The 23,650-nt window shown below is 42.9% G+C and overlaps 1 protein-coding gene across 1 annotated transcript in view; it reads left to right on the forward strand.

Moving 5' to 3' along the window:
• Positions 1 to 8,188: 8,188 nt before the first annotated feature.
• SPECC1L (sperm antigen with calponin homology and coiled-coil domains 1 like) overlaps positions 8,189 to 23,650 on the forward strand; it is a 102,397-nt gene continuing 86,935 nt past the window's right edge. Inside the window, exon 1 of the mRNA XM_054006057.1 lies at positions 8,189 to 8,335. The gene's annotated coding sequence lies outside the window, so the exon portion shown is untranslated. The remainder of the gene's footprint in view (positions 8,336 to 23,650) is intronic.

Genomic DNA, 23,650 nt, shown 5'->3' on the forward strand with positions numbered 1-23,650 from the left:
ATCACCTATATCTTACCTGTAAGTCTGCATCTTATGCTGGTACTGGGGATGGGAGCATCTCGGTGCCCTCGGCTCCTGTAGGGGGCCTTCAACAAAGGAACTTCCTCTTGGGGGAAGCATTCAGCAGGAAGTCTCTCACCTGCAAGTCCTTGCTGGAGCAGAGGACAAAGAAAGGCTCTCAGTATTAGCAGCAGCACCAGGACTAGCAAATGGGGAGAGGGGGCTGAGGGAGAGACAGGTGCATCTTATCTTTATAATGGAAGAATTCTGACCAGGTGCTAAGCCTACATATAGTACAGATTCAGCGGAAGACAATACTGACTGGATTCTATACCCATTCTTGGTAACTACTGCTGACTCCATTCCAAACTTAAGTATCTCAACACAAGAAAATCGCTTAGAATTGTCAAGTGATCACACACTAAAAACCACATTTTCAAATCTATCAAACCAACCATTCTGTCTCTATTAAAAGGAAGTATAAAGAACTCAGAGATGAAGCTATGAAAATGCTGCTTTCATGTGCTTCCAGTTATTTCTGTGAGTCTGGGTTTTCAGAAATAATTTCTGTGAAAACTAAACACAGAAATAGTTAAACTTGGAAAACCATTTACATCTGGTGCTATTAGAAATTCAACCAAATACTGTACAACTATGGAGTCTGAAACAGGTCCATTCTTCTCACTAAAATCTTAGGCTGTGAACACGCAAAAACATCCATATTTTCTAGTTACAGTTTTAAAAATCCAGCTTAGGTCACATTATATAATTAAACAAACTGTATGCGGTTGAAAAGAAGTTGCAAAACCATTCAAACTCTAGTGTCCTGAATCAGTAAAAAACACAGAATTTGGTTGTGGGCTACCCCACAAGTTTTAAAATATTCATAAGGGAGCAACAGTACTCAAAAGTTTGGGAATCACGGTCAAAGAGCATCCTCGTACTCTATGCCAGACCATTATATTTCAGTAGCATTTAAAATACACTAGCCAGCATTCTAGGACTAGTAAACCATCAAATAGTCTTAGATTATGTACAATGTGGCATATGATGGGGTGTTTGGCATAACTGTGGAAAGATATGAAATACTTAATCTTAGATTTATAGTATGATATTTATATAAAAAAAGATTCTCAAGTACTTCCCTGTTTATCTCACAACTATGCCTCTAAATCCATTTATGAAGTGCTCTTTTGAAAAACTGGAGTTACCTTTTAACATCCTTTGCTCGTTTCTAACAGATTTCTAATGACTCTGGATATATTCTGCCTGAATTGTGAGTTCAACTGTAAAAAGTATGTAAAAGTTCATAAGCTGTTACAATAACTTATAATAACCAGTGTTAATGGGGAAAGTACAAAAGGGAGGCAATAACTGAATTAGTCTAAACAAAAAAAGGCAATGTTAATATAATTAAAAGACTTAAAATTATGCTTGTTAAGAACAAAAAATGTAAAGCCAAAAGATGTCAAATATTAAGCCTAATTAGTAATTAAATAATGAGGGGACAGGCTATTCCACCTATCATTACATTTGTGGATCCTTAAAAGATTTTGTGGGGAAAGTATGAAAAAAACAAAAAGAACAGACAAAGGCTACTAGAGCGAGCTTCACCATCACGGCTGTTACCCCCACTGTTTCCTGGGACTCCGGGCCTTCATCGTCCTAATCTTGAGAAATGTCCTGACCAGACCGGGCCCGAGACAGGATGACAGATGGCATCGCCATCTCTACTGACTGCCGCTGAATCCCAAACATCACTTGGGATGCCAGTTATTACCATCTTTGATACCTCTAAGAAACGCAAACAAGGCCACTTCTCCATCTGAGATTGGACTTTAGCAGCAGCAGCAGCATCTCCTCCACCCCATCTCCACTAACTTCTTCTCCATTCCCCAAAAGGACAGTTATTGCCATAGTTGATACCATTTTAAACTCTCCAGATAAAGGGAAAGGGCACAAGAAATGTTGTTAAAATGAAAGTCTGCGTTAAGAATTCACATTTAAAATGCTTTAACTGTTTTTTTCCTTTTCGGTATCGTTAATAAAAAGTTTAAAAGATTTTTAAATAATATCTTTGCCAAAATACTACGCAGGCCGAAGTCTCTGTATACCAAACCCCAGACCTTGTTTAATTAATAGTGTTTAATTTAGGACAGTGACTGGGCTACATTAACACTTTTAGTTCATATACTCCATCTAAATTATTACAACAACCCTTTGGGTACGTCTACACTTACCTCCGGGTCCGGCGGCAGGCAATCGATGTTCTGGGATCGATTTATTGCGTCTGGTCTAGACGCGATAAATCGATCCCAGATCGATCCCAGAAGTGCTCGCCGTCGACGCCGGTACTCCAGCTCGGCGAGAGGAGTACGCGGCATCGACGGGGGAGCCTCCCTGCCGCGTCTGGACCCGCGGTAAGTTCGGACTAAGGTACTTCGAATTCAGCTACGTTATTAACGTAGCTGAATTTGCGTACCTTAGTCCGAAGTGGGGGGTTAGTGTGGACCAGGCCTTTGTTAAGATTACCTCCAAGACCCTTTCCACTCAGCTAATCCCTTAAGGCCATACCCTTTTCCAGTTGAAGTAAATAATAAAATTCCTATTGTCAACAAAACAAGTATTTGGCTCTTAATGAATGCAAGCCTAGTCTTCTTAACTACTGACGCCTTTGATATTATTTACCTGTACCTTTTCCAGGCTTCCTCTATTATGGCATCAGAAATGGGCACACCTTTCCAGGTATGTTTAATAAATGCTCTGTACAAAGTAATTACAGGACATGATTCTCCACTGTCTTGCTCCTTGTGTAGTAATTTATTCTTGTGCAAAGTGGGCGTAAAATATTGCTATTCTGGTTTGGTAGCATTTTACACCCACTTCGCACAGATGTCTAGTTCTACACATGGGGCAAGGCCACCACACCACAATTTAATTAACTCAGTTACCAGTTTGTTTTATAAGCATAAAAAAATGTAAATGGCAAAAGGATATTAAACTCTAAGGAAATCCTATGAGCCGAGTTGAACAAACATTGGTTGAAAATCTAAATGACAGAAAATAAAATTCAAGTGTAAAACTCATTGTTACAAATGGATCAAAACTCAATGCCTAGATTATTGTATTGGTAAACAGAATTTAATAAGATTATATCTAAATATTTCAGATATATTGCTCTGAGATGTATGTGTTAGTGACATATTTTCCTTGCTTTGGGCATTATCTCTCTCTCTCATTGAAGGCAATGGAAAGACTCCCTTGATTTCAGCAAGAGTTTTGGATCAGGCCCTTTAGGAAGTTGTGATAAATAAAGTGGGGGGATAGCTCCCTTTGATGGCCAGCCAGCCAGTTAGCTGTAAAATTCCTCTTGGTAGCTGTTCTTTACTTGCTTTACCTGTAAAGGGTTAAAAAGTCTCCCAGGTAAAGGGGTAAAAAAAGTGGGCACCTGACCAAAAGAGCCAATGGGAAGGTAGAACTTTTTGAAATTGGGAAAGAAACTTTGCCTTTGTCTGTTATTCTCTGGGTTGGAGGGACAGAGCAGCCATGCTATAAACAGCTAAGTCAGGTATGATTATAAGTCATCAGATCATGCCTAGAACTACTTATCTGAACTCCAAATGTGTAAGTAGATCAGAATGGTTAGCTAGATGTGATTGGGGTTATTTCTTTTATTTCTTATTGGCTTGTGGACTCCTCTGTGCTAACGCCAGATGCTTTTGTTTGCTTGTAACCTTTAAGCTGAACCCCCAAAAAAGCTATTTTGGGGTGCTTGATTTTTGGAATTGCTCTTTTAAAATCTAGCAAAAGCCTAAGTTTCAGATGTATTTTCTTTCTTTTTGTTTTTAATAAAATTTACCTTTTTTAAGAACAGGATTGTCCACCTATACAGGGCCCCTTCACATGGGGAGACCAAATCTGTGGGCTTTAATCCTGTCCATCCTACAATGGCCTACCCCCCCCCCCCAAAGAAGGACACAGCAGGACTCATAGATGGAACATCATCTTGGTATACTTGTCACTCTCCATGAGAATGTGCAAGTTGCGAGATGTGGGCTAAAGCTCCATTTTCTGGCACAGTCCATGAAGGTTTCAGACCCTGGGGAGACAAATTCCGGACTTCTACTAGCTTCATCCACCATCCCGCCTAGCAGACAAGCAACATTAAAGACCAGCACAAAATCCAGCACTGGCATCAAAGCCATCTTCAACATCATTGGCATCAAAGCAGGCACCAACACTTCTGGTATCAAAGAAGTATCTTCAAATACAGAGATACCAGAGGGATCTCAGTTTCATCCCATAAGGACAGACGCCATAAAGCCTCCTGAGATAACTCCCACAATGACCCACATGGTGTCAAGGGTTGAGGAAAAGCAGCATATGATGTAGCAGACAACTCTAGCACCAACCCCAGCTACAATGACCCATTCATCAGAGTCAATGCTCACTTTGGAGGATGAGCCCAGAGACCAAGACCATCATCTGAGCTGAGACATTTATCAACTCTAATACCAAAAGTCCCATATACTTTGGCACAGCCCATGACAGTGGTCTACTCCTCACCATTACCAGGGCATACATTCTCCTCATCTCCCAGTTAAGAACTCTCTCCTCTGAGGTCAGTTATTGACACTATGGATGTACCTCCCAGGTTACCCTACAGGGCTCAGCTGCCTCCAGTCTGTAAGGAATGGCAGTGGACTGGCCAATACCCAACAAGACAGCTGTATTCTTATGGCATGCCACAGTGTCCCTACTGGGGGTACAGGGGTCCACTATCTCAGGCATCGAGATGCCAGGCTCAACCACACTCAAGAGAAAGACATCACTCCCCATTAGCATTCCTACACCAGACTACCAGGAAGAGCCAGATTCAGGGACAGATCCAAAGCACCTTTTGTCTTTGTCACCTGATGAAGCAGTCTCCCCGGCATTCAATACCAGCACCAGACATCATAACGTTCCAGAAGTTCCTTGTGAGGATTGATTAGAGATAGAGATGTTAGTCATATCTGAGAAATCACACAAGCTATTTGTTGTTTTGTCAGCTTCTGATCCAGCCAGGATCATCTTCCCTATAAATGAGGGATTACTTGACCTCACTAAGGCCCTATGGCATACACTGACCATGCTAATTCCCCTGCAAAGTGAGTCAAGAAGAGGTACCAAGTACCTCCCTGGGAGTTTGACTACTACATCCACCACAACCCAAGCTCCTTTTTCATATCCGCGCTATACTAAAAGTTGAATATGAGTAAAGCAAGGGTCTGAGAAGGTTTGACCTTTTTGGATCGTACTTCTCAGCTTCCCTACAACTGCGTGTGGCTAACTGCCTTCCTAACATAAGACAGAGTAACATGTACCTTGTGAAGATCCTGCAGCCAAGAGGAGCCTAAAGATATAAGGCTACATCTGTGGCCACTGTGATAACAATGTGCCAGGCATCACAGCTACAGGCAGTGGGCATTCAGAGAAACATACAGGCCATGATTGAGAGTTTACTGCTTCAGGGCTCAGAGCTGCTCAGAAAGAGGACAGATGATACTCTGTACTCACCAAAGGACTCAAATACCACACTCCACTCTCTGGGTATTTCCTCATTTGAAAGAAGAAAGGAAATCTACACCTACAGCTGAGGAAACTAAACAAATACATATACCCTCTCAGATTCAGGATGGTAATACTTGCCTCTATCAGTCCATTTCTTCAAGCTCAAGGCTAGTTTGTAGCCTTGCAGAAACTTGCAGAATGCATACTTCCATATAGCTATCCATCTGGCCCAGAGGAAATACCTAAGATTCACAGTGGGTCCCAACCATTACCAATACAGAGTTCTGCCTCTCATGCCATTGAGAGTATTCACCAAATGCCTGGCAGTGCATTTAAGGAAGCAGGGAATCTGTGTATCCACCTCACCCGGATGACTAGCTGATCAGAGGCATGTCCTAATAAGAGACTGCATCAGCCTTAGAATAAGTCTTTTCCCTGTTCTCTCAACTAGTATTCACTGTGAACTATGAAAAATCATCACTCATGCCATCACAGACACTAGAGTTCATATGACTATGATTAACTCCCAATCAGCAAGGGCCTACCACCTAGGAGACTGGTTCCAGTCTCTCCAGCATTGGCAAACAACCTAAGATCAAATCCCATATTCAGTCTTCATGAAGAAGAAAGAATGATTACTTGTCCTTCAGTAACTTTGATTCTTTGAGCTGTTGTAGAGTGTGTGTATCCCGTGACTTGCCCACCCTTCAGCCCTGTTTTTTGGAGTCCTCAGCAACACTGGCTTTGAATGGCAAGGGCACTGAGAAGCAGTCACAAATGATCCACCCTGTCTCCTTGTATGGTGCATAATGAGCTACATGATGCACGCACGGCCCAGCTAACACCGCTTTCAAAAAAACTCCAATCTTGCATGCATGAGGTGCACGAGCATCTCAGTTGGATTAAGACTGCCTATGACATCTTGAACAATAGTTATTGTAGGATAAGTACCCATTCTTTTCTGACAAGGATTATCACTTTACACTCATTGTTCCAAATTATAATTCTGAGCTTCAGAATCAGCACCCATGATGGTGCTTAATTTTTGTCATAAATGTAATGCTGAGTGGCATTTGAAGTGACCAAACTGAAGGATGCAAGAAAATGACAATAAATGGGAATGACAAATACTTTAGTAAAAGTGTGATGGCAATGATGTTCATCACATAGACACAGATATAGTTTTAGTAACAGAATGCTAAATTTCTGACTTTTGTATTAAAATTTTACACAGATTTTGCTTTGGTGACCTTTTTCATTTTTGAACTAGGACACTAGGCATTTGCATTGTCAGCTAGCAGCTTGCTCTTTATAATTTACTGAGCTGTACAATGTTGCTGTTGCTACAAACAGAAGGCACATTTCTCACCAGAACATTCCTCGACTAAAGTGAGAAATGTGTTATCTAATAGCAATGCAAAATATTTTAGATAACTTTAAAACAGTAACACAAATGCTGCTATTAGTTCATGTTGATGGAGCAGCAAATAGCTTGTTTTACTGAGATAATCATTGCCAGTTTTAAAAATCCATATCCAAAATTAAAGCAAATTTATTTTCATTTTAATATAAAATTATCTTTTTGTAGAACATGATAGTGACTCAAAGTAGAGCTGGCAGAATACTACTAATAGTACTTTTACTAAGCTAACGATAAGGAATCTTGATTGCAAGTATTGGATCTTACCAATACCAAACAGAGAATGTTTTATGCTTGTATACAGACCTCTTGAGATTGCAATAGGGTACCATTTATGAGCGTGTTTCTTGTGAGGTGGATACTTGGCATTGACACCTCATCAATTACTAGGAGTGGACTACATCCACTCTGATTAAATTGGCCCTGTCAACACTGGTTCTCCACTTGTAAGGTAACCCCTTCTCTTCATGTATAATAATGCCTGCATCTGTAATTTTCACTCCATGCATCTGAAGAAGTGGGTTATTCACCCACAAAAGCTTATGCCCAAATACATGTGTTAGTCTTTAAGATGCCACCGGACTCCTCATCAACTTTTCCTCTCTCCTTCCCAGTAAGTGAGGCTGTTGAGTTTGGCTGCTACTGGAGGTGGCACTGTAACCATTTGAAGGCGTCTCAGCGTGGGCTAGAGTGACCAGATAGATACCAATTACCGCCTACTGCCTGACGTGATTTTTCACAGTGGGGATCTGGTCACCCCAGAATGAGCTGGCAGAGTAGGATGGGTCTAAGGCCTCCTCCCTCTGCTGTCTACCACTGGCTGACAAGCCCCCTTCAGTGCCTGCTGAGGAGCCGGGGTGCGATTGGATCAAGGACCCCGCTTGATCAGAGCAGCCGCCAAAACCGTTCTGCCATTTGCGGCAGTGGGTCCCCAACGCAGCCGGGGCCCGAGCACGGCGGGGACCAGGCCAAACCGCTTCGAGGTCCTCGCTCACTGGGCATTAGTAAATGGGAGGAGCCAACACCATGGCGCCTTCAGTGGGCCTGGCTCCGCCCCTCACCGCGGACCAGAGAAACAGGCGGCGCGCGCTAACGTTCCAAGCAGTCCTCACCGGACGGAGTGAGACGCCGCCGATGCCGCGCATGCGCTTTTCCAACGCGCGTGCTGCGTAGTCTTGGCCTGGGCCCCGCCCCCATCCTAACTCGGCGCTTGCGCAGTGTAGTGGCTCTGGTGAGGGCAGGGGAGGGGGAGTGACGACCGCCGTGACCACCCCTCCCTGCCCGGTCGCTGCTGTCGGGTCGCGGAGCGGCTTCCCCGGAGCCGGGCGTGTGACGAAGCGAGAGTGGAGGCGGCGCTGCCCGGTAAGGACCGAGCCCGGGAGCCGCCCGCTTTCCCGGAGGGGGTTCCGCGCCGTGCCGGCCACAGGCCCTGCCAGGCCCCGGGCAACTGACCCCTTCTCTGTCCCGCCCGCCGCTGCGCTGGGGCCCCTCCGCGACCTCCCTCTTCCCTGCTCCCCGCCCCGCCGCCTCGCAGCCTGCTCCCCGCTCCGGGAGCCCCCCGGCCGCCCCCCATCTTTGTCTCCTCGCTCCAGCATGTCCCCTCCCCCTCGGTCCGGGCCCAGCCCTCCCCCCAGAGCTGTCCTCCACCATCGCGCTGACAGGCGCCAGCCAGGGCTCCAGCTGCCGCTGCCCGAGTTCCCTTCCTGCCGGCACCGGCACCAGTACCAGCACCCCCTGGCCCGGCCTAGCCTCACTGCCCCTGCCCGCCTGTCATCCTCACCTGGCCCGCCAACACGCGGCGAGCTCCCGCTGGGGCCGAGGGTGTCCCCGCTGCCCGGGACAAGCATTCTGCACCGACTATTGAACCCAGATAGCGCACCATAAAGCCGGGTTCTCTACCTGTGATAGTGCTTGTGTACACTGTCATGCCGGTCAAGGTGGTGAACTCTCCCTTTCCACTCTGTGCCCTCCTTCCTCCCCCTTAACGCTCTCTGGCTGCCCTCGCTATTTCCTTATTCCTTCCACCCATCTCTTGTTTCCTTTCTTTCCTCGAGATCTTTTTCCTGGCCCCTTACTCCTTTCCCCTTATCTGTTTCTTCTCCCTCCTGTCCTTACTGCTCTTACCTGTATCCCCCTTGCCCATGTACGACTCCTTTCCTTTCCATCTTCCCCAGCCTCTTCTGTACAGCTATTCCCAGGGGACCTGCTGCCTAACAGCATGTGGGCTCTAGAACACTTAACTCACACATCACACTGTTTAAAAAAAAAAAAAAAAAGGGACATTAAATGAAAAAAGGTTCCTTAGTTATTAACGAAACAAAATCGACATACCCCATGGACTACTTGTGACTTGATGGAAATAGTTATTACAGTTCTATTTAAATATTTTTATTAAGCAGCATTGTTTTCCCCAAGGTGTTGTTTTTTCCCCCCAAAGAGGCAAAGTTAGATGAATATGTTTCCAAGAAGAGCAGTATGTCCTAATTCTACCCTATTTGTAGTGGGATTACTGTGTAATGAAGTGAAATCATCACTACCAGGACTCTAATTGTGTGTGTGTGTGTGGCTGCCTTTGCATATTTTTGCAGATGGGGATTCCTAAACTTTTCATGCTGTCTGGGCAACAAATATAGAGAGCAGCCTTACGCACACAAATGGCAAAGAACGTACACTCTAAAGCTCATGCTCACTGTATTCCCTACTCCCGACACATTATCAGAGAAGAAATCAAGATGGTGGGGATTCAGCACCTGCTAAGCACACCGCACTGAACTCCCTTCTCCTTACCAAAAAGCCTGGAATAGGTTGTGGATGAAGCATTCTGTCTGTGCTAGTGGTTGAAATGGTTGGCACCCTCAAAGAGAGCTTTTCTGCTAGAATGGAACTAATTATATTGTGAAGTGGTTTTACAGTGTGAATTTTGTGTGGACCGAGCCCGGGAACCACCCCCTTTCCCGGAGAGGGAAAAAGGCTAATGTAGTGCCCATCTTTTAAAAAAGGAAGGAGGAGGATCCAGGGAACTACAGGCCAGTCAGCCTCACCTCAGTCCCTGGAAAAATCATACAAAAACAACAAAGAGTCTGGTGGCACCTTAAAGACTAACAGATTTATTTGGGCATAAGCTTTCGTGAGTATAAACCTCACTTCTTCGGATGCATCCGAAGAAGTGAGGTTTATACTCACGAAAGCTTATGCCCAAATAAATCTGTTAGTCTTTAAGGTGCCACCAGACTCTTTGTTGTTTTTGTAGATACAGACTAACACGGCTACCCCCTGATACTGGAAAAATCATGGAGCAGGTCCTCAAGGAATCAATTATGAAGCACTTTGAGGAAAGGAAAGTGATCAGGAACAGTCAGCATGGATTCACCAAGGGGAAGTCATGCCTGACTAACCTAATTGCCTTCTACGATGAGATAACTGGCCCTGTGGATGAGGGGAAAGCAGTGAAAGTGTTATTCCTTGACTTTAGCAAAGCTTTTTATACGGTTTCCCAAATATTCTTGCTAGCAAGTTAAAAAAGCATGGGCTGGAAGAATGGACTATAAGGTGGATAGAAAGCTGGCTAGATCATCTGGCTCAACGGGTAGTGATCAATGGCTCCATGTCTAGTTGGCAGCCGGTATTAAACGGAGTGCCCCAAGGATCAGTCCTGGGTCCGGTTTTGTTCAGTATCCTCATTAATGACCTGGAGGCAGGGCCTGCGCTTCTACTAGGCGACCCTAGGCGGTCGCCTAGGGGGGCAGGATTTGGGGAGGTGGCATTCCGCCATCCTCGGCGGAAATTCGGCGGCGGGGGGTCCTTCCGCTCCGGGTCTTCGGCGGAAATTCGGCAGCGGGTCCTTCACTGCTCTGGGACCCGCCGCCGAAGTGCCCCAAAGACGCGGAGCGGAAGGACCCCCCCGCCGCCGAAGGCTCAGGAGCGCTGCTGCCTAGGGCGGCAAAAACCCTGGCGCCGCTCCTGTCTGGAGGATGGTGTGGATTGCACCCTCAGCAAGTTTGCAGATGACACTAAACTGAGAGGAGTGGTAGATAGGGTAGGGTAGGGATAGGATACAGAGGGACCTAGACAAATTAGAGGATTGGGCCAAAAGAAATCTGATGAGGTTCAACAAGGACAAGTGCAGAGTCCTGCACTTAGGAAGAAAGAATCCCATGCACTGCTATAGACTAGGGACAGAATGGCTAGGCAGCAGTTCTGCAGAAAAGGACCTAGAGGTTACAGTGGACAAGAAGCTAGATATGAGTCAACAATGTGCCCTTGTTGCCAAGAAGGCTAACAGCATTTTGGGCTGTATAAGTAGGAGCATTGCCAGCAGATCGAGGGACGTGATCATTCCGCTCTATTCGGCATTGGTAAGGCCTCATCTGGAGTACTGTGTCCAGCTTTGGGCCCCACAGTATAGGAAGGATGTGGAAAAATTGGAAAGAGTCTAGCGGAGGGCAACAAAAATGATTAGGGGGCTGGAGCACATGACTTATGAGGAGAGGCTGAGAGAACTGGGATTGTTTAGTCTGCAGAAGAGAAGAATAAGGTGGGATTTGATAGAACAAAGAGTAATGGTCTCAAGTTGCGGTGGGGGAGGTTTAGATTGGATATTAGGAAAAACTTTTTCACTAGGAGGGTGGTGAAGCACTGGAATGGGTTACCTAGGGAGGTGGTGGAATCTCCTTCCTTAGAGGTTTTTAAGGTCAGGCTTGACAAAGCCCTGTCTGGGATGATGTAGTTGGTGTTGGTCCTGCTTTGAGCAGGGGGTTTGACTAGATGACCTCATGAGGTCCCTTCCAACCCTGATAGTCTATGATTAGGGCTCTTGAACATTTTTCTCCCCATGGTTGGTAACACCAGTTCTTCTTCATCAAAGTAAACAACTTTGGGAGACATAGTATAGACTGGCTATTGCTGGTGTTAACACCATGTTGACTATAAAATAGTTCTGAAAGTGGCTTCCCCACCCTTGCTTGGGTTTTTTTGTTTCTGTATTTGTTTTTCCTTAGCAACATAAGGAGTATCAAGTCCGGTCATCCTTGATTTTGTTGGAGGACCTTTGAGGTGTCTTGGGGATACTTGTGAATACCATAGGTGTTGTATCTCTAACAGAGTTTTCCTTTTTTCCAAAAAATGAATTATTGTAGATGTTAATAGAAAAACCCAAACCAGTTTTAAGTAGTTTGCCTAAGAATCCCTCTCCCGCTCAGTTTTTACTCCCTTGGCTCTTGTAATGTCACCATTTTGTTATTTCTCCAGTCGCTTTAGTCAGCAGCCTGGGATTTGAATTTCTATGTAAAACAGAGTTGCATTGGGGTGCATTATATTTAAATGAATGGATTTGGAATTATTATGAGACATGATTGCATGCAAATTTCCCAATTCTGGTTATGCAAAAACCCAGCCTTTTGAAGCAAATGCCCTGAGAAAAGGGTTTTTGCTGATTACCTGTTACCAAAAGCTAAGATCAAAGGCCCAAGCTGCATAAAGAAATGCCTGATCTTCCCATCCTGTGTTCTGGTTTTGAATCTGAGACAGTTATGAACTTGTAACAATGGGAAAAACCCATTTGTGTGTTTTGAAGGACTGAAACCTACCAGAGCCAGGGGTTGCTGTTTGGGTGACCTCTGGTATGTATGTCTAAGGTTCTTTTATTGTTTTTAATGGTTCTCTGTAATGCATTAAGAATAAATGTGCTTGCTTATAAAGAGCTGTGTGATAACTTATATGTAGGGTCATGATGCTGTTAGCCTTTGGAAAGAAAGTAAAGTGCAGATGCTGGCCTGTTTAGGCAGTCTGGCTTGCTGGGAACATCACAGTGTAGGCAGGGAACTGTGCAGACTGGAAATACCCAGGTCCGGAGGGAAAGAGACATGGGTCTCTAGCCAAGAGAGGTGATAGCTGGAGAGCCAGGAATCCAGAATGGGTGCCCTTGAGGGTCCATGGAGGGGGAATACAGGTTCAATTACCGTGAACTGTGATGCCAGGATCTTTAATTTTTCATGGATTGCTTTTTGTGTTGTACGGTGCTATTCACCTGCCCTGGAATTTATCCCCACCACTCCAGTGTGAACTAGCCCAAATTTTGTAATCTTCTAGGCACTTTGTAAAAGACATCTTTTTGATAGGGTTTGAGGAGAGGGCTGAAGGATGTGCTTCCCATAATGATGAAGGGTTGGAAATTAGTTTATGTATGTGCCTGGCAGGCCAAGTTCCTGCTGAAATGATTATTTTAGTTCTTCTGGAATTGTGTTAGGGCACCTAGAGCATTTCATAGGTCTGGTCTCTGTTACCTTTTTAAGTTTAAATAAATAATAGTACTTGTAGGTGATCTGCTTTTTTGGCTGCTTTGTTTTCAAAAGGAGTTTTCTGGTTGCTTTTTACTTTTTAAAGCAAGGAATCCTTTACTATACTTCTGTTTAGAAATTCTGTTCTTTATTCGGCCTCTTGTTTGTACCTTTGGATTCTAACTAGCAAATATTGGCTCTAATCCTACAAATGCTTAAGCAAGGGTGTAACATTACTATTGTGAGTAAACCCATATGCTTCAATGGGAAAAAATCATGTGAATAATGTTAAGCATGTGCTTCAGTGTTTGTTTTTGATTACCCTAAAGATTTAATCTTTTTTAGTAATACACTTATAATGAAGAAGAAAAAGATAATTGGCTGTAGAGATTGAATGAGTTTGAGGCTATGATTATGTGTATAGTCACAAGGAAAGTGTACTTATTCTGCTTTGATGGACTAATTTAAATTAAAATTACTTGGGAATTCACCATTGGGAGTACTTATTATTTAATACAGCTTGCAGGTGGTGGTTGGCTGCTGCATCTGAGCAGACACTGCAAATAATGTGGCGTCTAAACTTTTTACACGCACACAATTACATTCCTCTTCATAAGTAAGAGGACAATTGTGTTAATCATATTTATTCTCCTATGTGGTAACAATAGTTACTTTGATTTTTATCTTTGTACCTAATGTCGGAATACGTCAGAATTTTAATGTTGGTTATATACAAGAACTATGTTCCAAAGAAACCACAGCGCAAACTACCCAGAAATTAAACAGGGAAAGAAATGTTGTATGGGTGTAAATTACAGGATCAGATCCTAGGTTTGCTCACTGCATAGAAAACAGGGAAGATTCTAGGATGAGGCACTTCTAACATCTTGTTAGGTGCTGTAAAGAAATACGATCTTCTAGGAAGAATATTTAGGTGAAGCACACCCATGTTCCTTACATACTTAATCTTTTAAACTTGGCTTCATTGCTAAGACTTAGACAAAATGTACATCTGTTTTCATACTGAATGTATGTCAATTTTGCAACTCTTCTTGCATCTTTTTGCAAAATTGCAGTCAAACTAGTGGACATCCTGGCATAAATTGGTGAGTGTGAGTGCATATAAATCAGTATGCACTCTTTTACTGTCCATTCCCTACAGTTGAAATGCTAGATTGTCATATTTTGCTACATTCACATTTTTGATCTTGTTAAAAACCCCTAGACATCTGAATAACTATCAGAGGGGTAGCCGTGTTAGTCTGTATCCACAAAAACAACGAGGAGTCCGGAGTTAGTCTTTAAGGTGTTACCGGACTTCTCGTTGTCTTTCTGAATAACTATGTATCTTGAAGCCAATTGAAATGGTTGTTGGTAATTTTGTAATTAGACATCCGTTATGTTAGTTTAATTTTCTTTGTGTTCCCTTTTTTAATCTAAAGGTTTACTTGACTTGGATCATTGCTTGAACCAATGTTCATTACAAATTAAGACATTATGTAATCAATATAACACAGAGACTGATGGTCTCTTCCTTAAACAATGAAAAGGAATTTATTTTTTCTTTCCTTTCTGCACTCTTGTACAGGGGAACTACTTTTTTGTCAGTGGAAAATAAACCTTTGGCTGCTTGAAAACAGTCTTGAAAAGACTTTTGGCCAAGAGTTTGAAATTCTTAGAACTCTTTGTTTAAATGTATAGGAAAGTTTCATTCTTAATTAAAAGCAGACATTGGTGTTGACACATGGGGCATTCTTTAAAAACTGTGATATGGAATTTCCTCAGTATTTTGGGGGGGAATGGATGAGAGTCTTCAGCATATTTTCCTGTACAAAGGAGAATGCTAAAACTTTGGCGATCTTAAAATTAACAAGCCTTAACTGAAATAGAAACGTCTGTAAAAATGATTCAGTAAAGTTTGACGTTTCTAGGGTTAGAGGTAACTGGTTTTACTTTTTCTTGCATTACTAAGTTCCAATGATCTTCTTTCAGCAAGCAGTCCCTGAAGTTTGACAGCAGTTACTTTAACTGTGTATCCATCGAGCAGGAGAATTCTCTTACCTTTTGTTCTTACCCTCCCTTGCTCACTAGATATGGCTTTGCTTTTCCTAAACAAATATCCTTCTGTTTCTGTAATTCCCTACCTGTTGGACATCACAAAGTCATATGGTAAATATTGTCGTCATATGGAGGGATTTGTTAGTGCAGTCCCTCAAGTTTTCTTTGGGAAGCCCATGTGGTATGTTCTACTTTATGGGCATCATGGTCATGCTGTATTGCCACAAATTGATAGAACAAGTTTACTTGCTTGCTCTTCACTGTGATTTGAAGATGAAAAAAATAAGATGAGTTGACCTCTGTTTCTCCTCCTACCCAAAGAAAAAGCAAATAGAATTTTACAAAGCAGCTTTATGTCTTGGCTTGATAAGAGTGGGTAAAGACTTAAATATGGGTCTTGAAGATGGTGTATTCGCTTTATTATGGATTCAGCTGTTGGAAGCTATACCATCAAATTCCCTTTGGACCCTCTCATCTTAATGATGATGTAGCACTTAGACAAGATAAATATTAGATGGGGTGCACCTCTAGATTCTGTTATTCCTTTGCTCTTTTTGACAAAAATTAAGGTATTACAATTGGCCTAATTCTCTTATGTACATCTTCCACTGCTGCCCCATTCTCTCCTGCTTATCTAGTACAGAATTAGCAGGGATGATTTTCTTAACTGTAAGGTCATCCTTTATTCTTTCCTGTGAGAAGGATGAGCCTCCTCTTGGGTTGAATAAAGTTTTAAAGGTGACCTTGCACTACTGCTGAAAAATGGAGGCATATATCATTATTCCACTTTACAAATGAAAACCAAAGCACAAAGAGATAGTGATTTGCCCAGGTTCTTAGAGAAACTCATAGCAGAGCTAGGAACAGAACCCTGTATTCTGCTGTAATAGTTTATATGTAATGATGGAATGCCTCATGTCTCATATGATAGTGCCTATGAGAAAAATTAGTTCAATATATATGCTTAATTACACTAACTCACTCAGGCCTACCCTCCTTTGTCCATTGCTTTGAATTTTACAGATGTGATAGTATAAAATATTAGGCTCATATTATAGAAAAGAGAATAGTCACTGAAAGGCTGACTGACTTGTCCTGTGGGATAGTACATTAGGCCTCTGCCTATAAGCCAAAAGACATGTTCTACTCCTTAGTCTGATGCTTACTTCCTGTATACTCTTGGGAACCTCTTACCCCATTTATAAAATTAGGATATTTTTATGAGCTGGATGAACCTTGTTATTTATTGGTTCTTAAAACCTTATTGAAGTTGATAAGTGTGAACTCGCCCTTCAATTAACTGTAAACATAAGCCCCACCTAGGACAAAAGATGTGTGTGAACCTGCCTAGGAGCTTTTGGGCTATCATTTTGGGTAGGTGTGTTTGGGAATGTGAGAGAACACACAGATACTGAGGTCACAGACAAGAACAGAGAGAGAGGCATAGGAAAAGAGACAAGGAAAAGCCAAGCAGAAGTATGGAAGACTCTAGGGAGAATGATTTTTGGGTCTGATGTTGGCTAAAGGGGCCTTGGGGGGCTGGAAATCTAAGAAACTGTTCTTGGTTGCTTCTGCATTCAGAGACCGAGGACTTTGAAATAGTCTTATATACAAGAACTGTACAAAGAAATACCTGGCTACCACCAATTTCTACACCTAACTGAAACATCCCCAGAGGCCCCAACTTTGACTAGCTGCTCAGGTCAAAATGGGTGTAACAATATTAATGCTTTACCAGGGTCTGAATATTAAATAGAAATATTTTATAGTTCTTAATAAATTCAGCAGTTGCCTGCCCTCTACAGGTTGGAGGAGTACAGAACACCGCATGGTATAGTACTGTACAAACATTCTTTAGCATGTCCTGTGTCTGTTTCCTTCCACACAATCTGGAGGAGGTGGGAGATTTTTATGATATATAAAAGAGAATAGATTAGGTTGCAGGAAGAGAGGTGATTGTGTAGTGGTCTGAACATAGAGCTTGCTAAGGGGTTCCAAAGAGGAAGGATCTAGGCTGTTCTTGGTGGTAACAGATGACAGAACAAGGAGTAATGGTCTCAAGTTGCAGTGGGGGAGGTTTAGGTTGGATATTAGGAAAAACTTTTTCACTAGGAGAGTGGTGAAACACTGGAATGAGTTACCTAGGGAGGTGGTGGAATCTCCTTCCTTAGAGGTTTTTAAGGTCAGGCTTGACAAAGCCCTGGCTGGGATGATTTAGTTGGGGATTGGTCCTGCTTTGAGCAGGGGGTTGGACTAGATGACCTCCTGAGGTCCCTTCCAACCCTGATATTCTATGATTCTAAATATTTACTCTCAATGAATCAGTCAATAAAGATATGCTTTATGGGGATGCAAACTAAGCCCAGGAAGAGTTTACTTGCATTCTCAAGTTAGACACAGCAAGTTCCAGGCTGTTTACTATGTAGATTTTTCAGATCAGGCTTTAAAATATGAAAGTCTGTTTGCTTTTGTTTGTGAAGCATTCTGCAAGAATGGGGATTTGCTTTTGTCATTTCATGAAACTTTTTTCCTCTCCAACTGTCGTGCAGTATTCTGTGTCAGTTGCTTCTACTCCTAGAGTTTCATTGTACTGTATGTACACCTCTACCCTGATATAATGCGACCTGATATAACACGAATTCAGATATAACGTGGTAAAGCAGTGCTCGGGGGGGGGGGGGGGGGCGCTGCGCACTCCGGCGGATCAAAGCAAGTTCGATATAACGTGGTTTCACCTATAACATGATAAGATTTTTTGGCTCCTGATGACAGCGTTATATCGGGGTTGAGGTGTATATAACTTGTAAAGTGTTTTAGGAAGAAAGGTTCTATATATGTTTAAAATACACTTGCAGTACACTCCATAAGAACAGAATACGTTAGGCAGCTGTTACAGCTTCTCCCCTCTCTCTCCAAGGAAACTCTTAGGCTAACGATAGTGATTAGTAATTACTAATTCTAAATTGGGGCAGTACTGGCATGAATGTAGCTAAAACAAAGCACGTTACTGGTGAGTAACCAGGCAAGGCCTCTGTCATGGGCAGCTAGATTCCAGTGGCCTCGGTTAAGGATCATGTTCTTATGGAATCAGTAAAATAGTTCTAGAATATGAAATTCACATACACTGTTGTCACTTCTTTGCCAGCCAGAAATTCCAAAATTCTGGAGACTGTGGCCTCTTCTTTTTTTTTTTTTTTTTTTTTTTTAATGGAATTTCCTTTCACTTCCTTCTGCAGGGCAAGTTAGAGAGATGCTGGAGGAGGAGCTCAGTGGGTTTCTGTCAGCTTTGTAAGCAGCAGCAGGAGGGAGCAGGGAGCTCAGAGCTGGGTTCAGTAACCAATCTTGAGCCCCCCCTACAGTGTTCACCCTCCCTTCTTTGCCATCTTTTTTTTTTTTTTGGGTGGGGGGTGTTTCTCCCCTATTCCCCACTCTACACAAAAAGTATACCTGCATGTCTGCATAGTGGTGGTGGTGATTTACAAATGCACCTTGCTAGACCTATTTCTCTCCCTTCCCCAATTCTGGGATGGGAGGAGATCATAGAATCATAGGCTTTAAGGTCAGAAGGGACCATTATGATCATCTAGTCTGACCTCCTGCACAAAGCAGGCCACAGAATCTCACCCACCCACTCACTCCTGTAACAAACCCCTAACCCATGTCTGAGTTATTGAAGTCCTCAAATCGTGGTTTAAAGACCTTAAGGTGCAGAGAATCCTCTAGCAAGTGACCCGTGCCCTACGCTTCCCATTCCCACCAGACTGCTCCAGGTTTTGGGATTGGGGATGGCACAGGTGGTCCGTTTACCTGATAACTCTGTCACCGCCCCTCTACAACCTGCATCAGATTATTTTTTTGGCACAGGTGCTCCTTTTACATTGGCCTTAGGGCTGCGAGAGCCTGTTTAGGCAGCAATTGCTGCTCATGCTGGCTTTGCCCCTGCTGCTGATATAAGGAGTCTGCCTGGGTGGGGGACTTCAGACTGGAGAAAGGAGAGGTTCAGGTATGGGGCCCTTAAATACAGAAATAAAATTTCTTAAAAGGTAAACACTGGCCACTTACTCTGACCATTACTTTTGTGAGGAGTTATGTCAGTGAGTGAAAATCACACTGTAAAGGACATTGTCAGCTTGAAGTCTAGTCATTTAAAAAAACGAATTAAAGTTTTAGTTTTAAGTCCAGCACCTGCCCTTGAGTTATCCTGCCAGTTTTTGTGGTCTTACAATTGCATATTTTTATCTTTTTAAAAAATGCTTCTCTTTCAGTTTTGCTGTGTAAAACACTCATACCTGCAGGGGGAATTGACAGCTGGTAAGTGGGGACATGACTATACACACAGTGCAGTAAGCAATCAAATGAGCAAAAGTGGGGTGGGAGGGGGAGTACTTTTCTCTTTCCTGGTTACCTGATGCTCATCATCACTCATCTTAGGTGTTACTTGTAACAATAGAAAGAAAAAACATTTTCAGAGTGTAATTTTATTAAATTAACAACTTTTGTAGCTAAAGCAGGCCAGTCAGTCATTGGTCAGATGTGTGTTAACATGCTAGAACTGGAACTCTTTTCTGCCCACCAGTGCTATTAACCCAGAAAACCCGGTCTTCAGAGTAATCGTTGATTAATTTTCCATGAAAATGCAGCCTAAGGCTCTTGCTGAGGATTACATTTTTTGTTGTCTGTGTAATACTTTTATGACCTGAAATGGAGCTGTAACTGATATTCTGAAACTGTGTGTATGATTTCAACTGCTGGCCCATTTTTGCTAGTTTGAATATAACTTTTAAATCTACCAATGGGATATGGAAAACAATAACATTAAACAGAGCCTTGTTTTGCTGTTGGTATGACAGAAACCTTAAAGGAGAAACATTCCGCACTTTACATTTCTTCCTTCTTGTTACTGTGGGTTTTTGACCATTAAACTTTATTGTTTCAGTTTGCATTATAGTGGGCTTATATATGCATTCAAATACACCTACAAATCTGTATACTAGTATTGTACTGTGGACTATATTCTAAGTCACTATTGTAGCACTTTTGAGTAATAATTGTTCCTTAGTTCCATTAACTCACTTGGAATTTTTTCCTCATCTCTAATTTTAATTCCTGCAAGAAATGGATTTGTTAGTGTTCCCTATCAAATTTTCTTGGAAAATCCATTCAGAAACAAAAGGAAGCCTTCTGTAATAGTTTCTACTGGTGCACTTCCTATCTACAAAGGTGTTATAGGGATACAATCATCTTAAATTTGTTTTAAAATAATATACATTTGGAATCCTTGTGTGAGCATTCTGTATTTTGAAATTCAGTTTCCAGAAAAATTAGCTGAACTATTTAATGGCAGAATTTGAGTTAACTAGAAGCAGTCACTGTTTTTTTTCCACAGTGTCTTGAAATACCCGCTAGTTAAATTATAATACCATCTTAAAAACAAGAATGAATTATTTTGTTTTATTAAAAGATAGAACATAGTTCATCATAAGCTAGGCAGTCCTTTTGTGAATGTTTCTATCACTTGTCTGGAATGCTAAGTATTAGCAGCCGTTAAACATTGCTCACAGGGACATGGGGCTTAAATTTTCTCCAAACAAGGAGTAAGGAAATCAGGGTGCATAGCGTCTAGTTTTTGCGCAGTGATTATTCCACAGTTTATAGAGAAATGTACTTTTTAGTTTGTGCCCCCAAAATAAGTAGGAGTTCAGACACTTCATTCTTAATTTGTATTTTCTGAAGTCCTGGTTCCCTGTACAAACCCATTAAAAAGAAACTACATGAACTTCTAGGGAGCCCAGAAATGATGAGAGTTTCTTCCTTCCCTGTCTCTCTACCTAGAGGCAAGGTTCAAAGTACTTGTGGAGCTCATGGGCTGAAAGTATAAGCTACATCTGCAACAGCACTAAGAGCTGGAATTCATTGCATTTGTGTGTAGTACATGCAGTCCTTGACTTTACTACATTCGACTTATGATGAATGGCACTTGTGATGTTTCTGAATTGACCCCCTGATTCAACTTACAGCAATTGGTTTAGACTTTACAATGCTAAGTCCCAGATTGGAGTGTGTTGCGGTTCCAAGTTACAATGTTTCAACTTAAAACACAATTTTCAGGAACCAGTTGTGTCATAAGTCCGAGGACTGCCTGTATATCAATTCACTGGGAGGCGCATAGTTTGCCCAGAAATTCCTGTCTATGTTCCTGCATGGGGAGTTTCAGCAGAATGTGGCTCTCTATTGTGAAGGGGGCTGCAAAACCTCCTGTGCCTAGACTTTCCTTCCCCCACCTCAGTGGCCTTCTGTGACTGCTCAGTTGGCCACAGTTTGTCCTTAATTGTTTATTTTGAAATTTTACACTGCTAGAGGTGAATGGCTGTTGGGGCAGGGAATGTGTGGATGTGCATATGAAATGACAGTTACTCCTGGGGGAGTTCTGCACCAGTGCACATATGCAGAATTCCTGTCCACTGCAGATTTCTTTGCTTCCCCACAGAAAAAATACTTTCTGACAAGGAAACAAAGGGAAGCAATAAGAGCGGTCACATGCCCCTCCCCGGCAGCATGGGCAAGTCGTTTCAGGCACCTGAAGCAGCTGGTGGATAGGTAAATCGCTGCTGGGCGGACGGGGCTTGGGATGGCCCAGCCAGGGCTGAGTCAGACCCACTGGGAGCCAGGGCCAGGTCAGATCAATCCCTTGTCCCTCCTTGCTAACTTCCACCCCTTCACTGAGATCACCCCCTGCACCCGGACCTCCCCCGCCGATTCCCACTGCTGCACCCAGGCCACCCTCGCTTAGCCTTCCGCACTCAAACTCCCACCCCAACGAACCCTACCCCCTATGCATCTGGACCACCCCAATGAGCATCCTGCCTCCCTCCCACCCTACTGAGCCCCAACCAGCTGCACCTGGACCCCCATCCCACCAAGCCCCACTCCCACAGCACCCAGACCCACCCCTGCTGAGTGAGTTGCCCCACATCCAGACCCCACCCCCATACTCAACCCTAACCACCTTCACCTGGACCCCCTGCAGATTCCCATTGCCCCTGTGCATCCAAATTGTCCGGACTCCTCACTGAACCACCTGCACCCAGATTGCCCCACATAGAACCCTCTCACCCCACACCTGGATCCTCCCCACACTTGGATCCTGCTGGGCTGAGCCTGCCTGGTGCAGAGAGCCAGGGCCCTGGGGTGTTTCTGGGGCAGGCCTGGCCCTTGCACTGTCAGGTGCAGCCTCACTGCTGAGTCTGTTTTGGGGGAGAGCAGGGAGCTGCAGGGTGATCTCCCACCTCCATGCAGCCAGTGGTCTGTGCTCCCCACTGCCATGCTGGAGCCTCCACATTTATTTATTGACAAAATTTGCAGAATTTTTATTTTTTTGGCGCAGATTTTTTTTTTTTTTTGGCACAGAATTCCCTCAAGAGTCAACAGTATAGTGGGGCCAGCACCCTTAATGGCTTGGGAAGCTCTGTGACCCTTTGTATTTGGTAGGTGTTTTATAATTTGTTTCTTCTTGGACTTTTCATAAGATACTGTTAATATACTCAGTGGAATTTGGGTAGTCTCTATTTTTTTTTCTGCTGTGATTCATGGAATTCTCATGAAAAGGCCATTCTGCCTTTGTCTTAATGGTTCTTATGTAGCTAGAACTATTGTTCAATAACTTATTTCATTTCATACATAGAAGATGTGATATTTTGTTCACTAGGCAAAGGAATATCTCGGGCACTTTTTTCCAAGGTTCTCCTATAATGGCATGATTGACATGAGTAATCTTGTATAATAAAATGGATGAGATGTGATTACAGCAGCAAAACCAAGAACTGTTGAAATAAATCACTTGTTAAGCTATAAGTAACATACTTTTAGTATTCATAGGGAAAGATGCCCCTCCCCTACTCATTTACAGATTTCTGGAATGGAACATTTTAATTGATGTCCAAACAGTAACTCTGAAAGAATCTCATGCTGTTGGGCAGCCTTACCATATCAGTTTGTAGTACAGAGTCGTGCCTTCTTATTGGGCAAAGCATTTTAAAAATGTTTCTGGAGTTTTATTTGCAGCTGATATAAAAGTGTAGAACTAACTGTTCTAGTGGAGACAGATGCAGAGAGAACACACTATTGGTTTTAGTTTTCTGCGGTATGTGTTCTGTTGAAAGAGAAGTCTGGCAAAGGGTACAGGTTAGAATGACTGTTCACATTCTGCTTATTGTGACTTGTTCTTTCCCTCTCTTGCTAACACTAACTTATTTGATGTGATTATTTTTGGCTTGTTTTAGTCTTCCTTTTTGTTGTGATTTATGCCCTAGTTCATTATTCATGCTTGGTGTTGACACTCTCTCTT

The sequence above is a fragment of the Malaclemys terrapin genome, chromosome 16 (assembly GCF_027887155.1).
Source record: "Malaclemys terrapin pileata isolate rMalTer1 chromosome 16, rMalTer1.hap1, whole genome shotgun sequence".
Taxonomy (NCBI): Eukaryota; Metazoa; Chordata; order Testudines; family Emydidae; genus Malaclemys; species Malaclemys terrapin.